The following is a 7,002-nucleotide window of genomic DNA, read 5'->3' on the forward strand; positions in this document are numbered from 1 at the left end:
ATCATACTATTAGAAACAACTATTAATAATACTACATAAATAGATATATAGTAGTAGCATATACATGATATAGTTAAAAAATATATAAAGTAAGATAATATGGGAAATAAAAAAAACATATAAACGATATAATATTAGGGCATATGCAAAACAATAAAAATACAATATTAAAAGATATATATATAATGTATACATAGTATAATATTAAAATATTTACATGGTATATACATAATAATGTAAAAAATAAACTATTAGTAATATTATAAATATATACATATAGTATAATAATAATATAAAGGTATTTCATATAAACAGGTATGCACGTGAAAAAAAAAGAAAAGAGAAAAATAATAATTACAAAAGTATGAAATCAAAATAATATGTAGAAACCTGTTTATTCTAAAAAGAATAACTGAAACTTAATTGAGAGAAAAAACAAAATCCAAGAGATAACTTACAAGTAAAACAAATTATTGAAACAGAATTTTGGGCTAAAATTAATTGCGTATAAATGTCCGAGATCTAAAATTAAAAATGCCCCAAATATTAAAATACCGCGCAAAGGGGGCAAATTGAAATAGCACACAGACTGCAGGGCCGATTTAAAATAATATAAAACTTAAATATGGCCCAATTGAAGGCTAGCACAAAGGAGGGGACCAATTGCGCAAATTACCCAATTAAAGGTAACTTGCATGGTCCCAAGCAAAAAAGTTGATTCCACTCCCCCCATGCTACTTTGTTTTATTATTAATTAAAACTACTCCCCCATGCAATTTTGTTTTATTATTAATTAAAACTATTCCCCCATACTATTTTGTTTTTATTATTAATTGAAACCATTCCCCCATACTATTTTGTTTTTATTATTAATTAAAACCATACTTTATTTTCTCTTTTTTTTTATCATAAAAAAACCTTTTTTTAAGAAAAAACAACAAAAAAAGAGTTAAAACACCACCTTACCACCCTACATTCATTTTTCAAAATAGAGAGAACGCTCTCAACTCTCTCAACCCTTCCCCTCTTCCGGTCATCGGACCGGACATCAACCGTCACGTCGGTCACCGGCCACCGACGGCGGCGCCGCCGTCCACGGTGACCGGAAAATCTTTCAAGGCCCTTTTTCGCTTCTCTTCTCGAGTTGAGCCCGGATTTGGGGTTAAAATGACCCAAAAACCTTCAAAAAATAATGAGAAGCACCATAGAACTCAAGAATCCATTTGGTTTCCGGCCACCGATCCTCGGCTGTGGCTTCCTCGGTCGTCCACGATGTTGGAAAACTGAAAACCGGTAAGATCCTTCCCTCTTTCCCTTTTTTAATATTTTTTACAAGTTTTTTTCTTTGTTAAAAATATTTGTAAAATAGATAAAACGAACGAATAGAAAGAAGATAAAAAAATAAAAATAAGGACAAACACCTTTTGAACTTGTTTTCTCCTTTTGATTTCTCCCAAAAGTCTCTGTAATACAACCCCCTCTAATACAATCTCTTCTCTCCCCAAAATACAATCGATTCTTCCTCAAAATACCATCGACCCCCCCCTTTACAATCGGTTCTAGTATGGCCTTTATAGCCATTTACAAACTTTATTATATATATTTGTTATCTTTTCTTCTTCTTGTATGGCAGGCAAACGGTGGTGGAGGCATGTGCCACTTGGTAGTGGTTGGAAGTGGGTGGTTGAGGCTTGCGGCTAAAGTTTCTAATTTCTGAAAATAGGTTGTGGGCTAGGGTTTCTAAGCTTTTGGGCTTCTTTTAGGTTTTAATTTTTGGGTTGTAATTGAGTTGGTAGCTTTGTTTGTAAATGGACTTTTAATGGGCATTTTGATTTTTTTTATTTTTTTTTCAAAATTTGGTTTATTTATTTTAAGGCCCGGGCAAAATATGGGTTCTACAATTATCATGATCTTTACCATTGCATACACAAATATTTCCATATGATTCATAAAACCCAAAATGGACATCATATGACCATAAGACCTATTAGGTACATGTCAAGATTCAAAATGAAACATATCACCAACACTTGAGTTTGAGATTGTCGCTGAATGCTAGAACAATGATCAAGTTTTTAAGAACCTAACCTGCATACGAAAAACAAAACCGTACGCTAAGTATAGCTCGATAATATTTTTATAACCCAAACAAATAAATTTAACATAATTCATAAATGTGTATAAATTAGAATGAAAAATTATTTGCAATTAATCAAGTTCAATATGCCATTTCACTTCATGCCACCTCATTTCTCCAATATTAACATAAATCTATCACATTTCACAAGTTAATGATCACACAATTCATATAAGGCACATTTCATCTCAAATTCCAATTTCATATTTTCACTGGATAGAACATATTAATGTTTCCAATTCAGTCCATAAACCTTCATTTCATTTCCCCAATTCCATTTCCATTTCTCATTCCTTTTGCCATATCAAAATTCATATAATTCATTTCATCATTTATTTCCCTGTTAATATAAATCGGACTCTAATGGATACACGGATCCAACCAATATACTAGTTTGACACCCAGTACCTCATTGAATAAATTCAAAATAAATAATTGTGCCCAACACTATAATTAAGTTGACACCCAGTGTCTCATCGATTAAACCGAAGCAATTTGGCACCTAATGCCTTATCGACTCGTAGTCGAAGTAACTCTTAACTCTTCCTATTCTATGATATGCCAATTATATCCAACTTTATCCAAATAGTTAATAGAGTTTCCATTATATGTTTCGTTATGTTCAACAATCATCTCAATCCACAAACATTTCATCATAATTATATTTAATCAACATATAACAATAATAAATCATCATATACATTCTCAACTTCACATTTGTATAAATATACACAGTTTTCAAATATATTCAATATAGTCCTCAAATATATCAACCAATCCAATTAAACTCAATTCATTACATTATCACAAATAACTCACCTCATATTCTTACCATACAAACTGTTCAAAATGCAACAATTTACGTAGAGTTCGGATTTATAGAAACACAAGTTGTAAATTTCGAGCTATTTATCGTTGACTTTGTCTTTTTTTTCTTTTTCGAGGAATTTGGGTTGACGTTAGCTACGGATTAGAAACAACACATAAAATTATTAATATGCAGCCATTTTCACATTCAATTTCTAATTTATGCAAATTTTGCATTTTATTCAATTTAGCCCCTAAAACCGAGACTAATATAACTTTCAAGTTTAACCTCCAATTTTTAAACCAATTTCACTCTAAACCTAATTTAACTTCTTATTTCACATTTATACCCAAAAAATTTTGAAATTTATGCAATTAGTTCCCTATTACACAATATCATCAATTGACTTTACAATTTAGTCCTTTTTCAACTCTAAACTTAATATCTATCAAATTATTACCAATAGCTTCAACTATCTAACAATGGCAATTTCTTAAATCTTTAAAATATTGAAAATTATAATATGGGTCAACTAGCCTGAACTACCGGGATTCTAAAAACATAAAAATTACAAGAAAATAACTAAATTAAACTAATCAATTTAAGCTTTAAACTTAGAAAAACCTTGTCGTAGATTGAGGTTTCTTTTCTTCTTTGGTTTCTGCTTTGTTGAAGATGAAATGGATGAAATAATTTTAATGCTTCCACTTTCTCTATTTTATTATTATTTATGTTTTATTTTTATTTATTAATTATTATAATTATATCATTTTTTCTAACACTCAACCTATATATTACCGTCCAGTATCCATATTACATAGGTTAAATTGCCTTATAAGTCCTTTAATTATGTTCTACATTATGATTTTAATATAATTCGAGTTTTCACACTTACGCAAATTAGTCCCTGTACTTAAATTAAACACTAATTCAACAAAATTACCTAATCAAAATTCAATTCGCTTCCAATATAATTCTGTAAATATTTAATAATTTATGAAAACAGGGTCTCGAAACTACACTTTCCAACACCATTAACTTTTAGGTTGTTACAGGCCCAACCCATTTTAAGTTTATAATACTTGATATTCTGTTATTTTTATGTACTATGTAATTTAGGACATATTAAAAAATAAATATATAGTAAATATATAATACTATAATGTAAATATTAAAATAATTTTACAGTGATTATATAAAAGAAATCAATTAAATAAAAAATTAATGAAATTATTAAATATTAAAATAAAATAAAATAGATATATTTTAAAAAAATAAAAACAATATGGATGACTTAAAATGTGTAATGACCCGAATTTTTACAGTTATCGAAAAAGTATATTTTCGGGTCTCCGTTTCTGAAAAATAGATTTGTAAATATTTATTAAAAATATTTACAAAGTTAAGAGAGTGATTAATTAAAGTTTAATGAAACAAATTAGCTTAAATAAAGGATAATTAGATAAAAGGATTAAATTGGATGAAGTGTGAAAGTTTAATTATAGGATAAAGAAATTGAAAGGACTAAATAAGTAAATAAGCCAAAGGAGTGCCAAGTGTATGGAAAAAATAAAATACATGTGTAATAAGTATTATACATACATTTGTAATACATGTATGTATTTACTTATTATTTAAGTAAATAATTAATGTATTTATTATTATTAAATTGATATTATATGATGAATAGATTAAATAAAGACAAGTGTATGGTAATGATTTGGTACAAATGTATTAATAAAAAATACATACATTTGTAATATATGTATTTGATATTAAATGGATATTTATTATTTAGTGAAAGATATTTATTAAATAAATAATTATATTATAATATATTTATATGATAAATAAATGTAAAATGACAAGTGTATGGTGAGGATGAAATACAAATGTAATAATATATATGTAATACCCCATACCCGTACCTGAGACCGGGATAGGATACGAGGCATTACCGAAATTTTCAGAATAATTTCAATTAATTTATATTATTTAGTATTCATTTTCATGTTTCATGTAACATCCTTTTCATATATTCAATTCAAAATATCATATAAAATACGATACAATACTTAAATTTTCATATTTACATGCTCATTCAGGGTATCCGAACCTACCTGACTAAATTGCAGAAATACCAAGATTTAGGGGCATATTAGTAATTTACCATTTTCCCAAATTTCACCCAATATTAAATTGATAATTTCATTCAATTTATTAATTTAGATAATAAAACAATTTATTCCCTTCAATTTAGTCATTTTTTACATTTTTACAAAATTGCCCCCTAAAATTTTACTTTTATTCAATTTAGTTCATGAGCTTAAAACATGCAAATTAGCCATGCTAACTGAATATTCATATATATTTTTCCTCCTCCTCCTCTCCATTCCACATCCTTAATGTATATAACATTATTGTAAGTACGATTTCACAATTTACTTATTAATGCTCACATCAATCTGTTCACACGAGTCATAGTCACTCAATTATTTATAATTCGAGCTACAGAGCTCAAAATTAAGATCCGTAAATTTTACCTAAAACTAGACTCACATATAATTTCACCATAAAATTTTAAGAATTTTTGGTTTAGCCAATTAGTACAGTTTATTCATTTAAGTTTCCCCTGTTTCACTATCCAACAGTTCTGACCTCTCTTCACTAAAAATTAATTATATCATAGTATAAAACTCGGATAATGTTCCTATAGATTTCTATTGAAAATATACTCATTAAGGATTCTAAGCATATAAATTTGAGACTCTAATTAATTTTCTCCAATTTTTGGTGATTTTCCAAAGTAAAAACAAGGGAACCCGAATTCATTCTAACCTTGTCTCATAAAATTCATTATATCTCATAATTTACAAATCCATTACTTACACCGTTTCTTCTATGAAAAACTAGACTCAATAAGCTTTAATTTTATATTTTATTCATCTTCTAATTAGATTTCTACAATTTATGGTGATTTTTCAAAGTTAGTCTACTTCTTCTGTCCAATATTGTTTTAGTTCAAGATGTTTATTACCATTTTTCCTCTAAATTTCAAAGGTCATATAATTCAGTCCTTGCTCAATTAGCCCATCTATTAAGCTAATTTTTCTCAATTAACATTTTATTACATCATTATAAACTATTACACAACCTTTGAAAATCATCATTTTAAGACTAAACCTTAATTCACAACTTTTTCACAATTAAGTCCTAAAATCAATTTCTATTGAAATTACTTGATAAAATCATCAAACAACAAAATCAAAGCTTAAAATTCATTTTATTTCATCATAAACAGCCAAAAATTATCATTGATATCTTTTAATTTTGTTCATAAAATAAAAAAACTAATGAATTAAACACTTGGACCTAATTGTAAAAGTCACAAAAACATAAAAATCTCAAAGAAAAGGGTAAGAATTGAACTCACATATGTCAAAGTATGAAAAAACAGCAGCTTTCAGACCTCCCATGGCGTTTTTGCTGAAGAAAAATTATGATATCTCTAGATTTTTCAAATTTGTCTTGTTTTATATGTTTAATTTGCAAAATTTCTCATTTTGCCCTTGTTTCTCCTTGTCTTTTTTGCTGATTTTCTTGCCCAACCGTCCAGCCCATACAATTTGGGTCCAATTGCCTTTTAAATCCCTCCTTTTTAATCACTTAGACTATTTAATCACAATTTAATAAATTTCGCACTATTTTCAATTTAGTCCTTTTTAATTAATTGACTAACCAAACGTTAAAATTTTCTAACGAAACTTTAATACTAACTTAATAACACTCCATAAATATTTATAAAAATATTTATGGCTCGGTTTATAAATCTGAGGTCTCGATACCTCGTTTTCAACCAAATTTACCTGATTAATTCTTTTAAAATCGCAAAATTCACTAATTAAAAACAATTTTTTTAAGTTCGCGCTTGGCCTATAATTATTATTTGTTAAAATTTCTAAACTTACTCGTCGGATTTAGTGATCTCGAATCACTGTTTCCGACACCACTGAAAAATTTGGCTGTTACAATATATGTGTGCCCAAATGTAAAATAA

The 7,002-nt window shown here is 27.7% G+C and overlaps 1 long non-coding RNA gene across 1 annotated transcript; it reads left to right on the forward strand.

Moving 5' to 3' along the window:
* The first annotated feature begins 1,004 nt into the window (after positions 1-1,004).
* On the forward strand, positions 1,005-1,839 carry LOC121229322 (uncharacterized). Its single transcript, XR_005927060.1, has 2 exons — positions 1,005-1,293; positions 1,634-1,839. It is a non-coding gene; the product is annotated as an uncharacterized lncRNA (long non-coding RNA).
* The last annotated feature ends 5,163 nt before the right edge of the window (positions 1,840-7,002 follow it).

Source organism: Gossypium hirsutum, chromosome A05 (genome assembly GCF_007990345.1).
Source record: "Gossypium hirsutum isolate 1008001.06 chromosome A05, Gossypium_hirsutum_v2.1, whole genome shotgun sequence".
Taxonomy (NCBI): domain Eukaryota; kingdom Viridiplantae; phylum Streptophyta; class Magnoliopsida; order Malvales; family Malvaceae; genus Gossypium; species Gossypium hirsutum.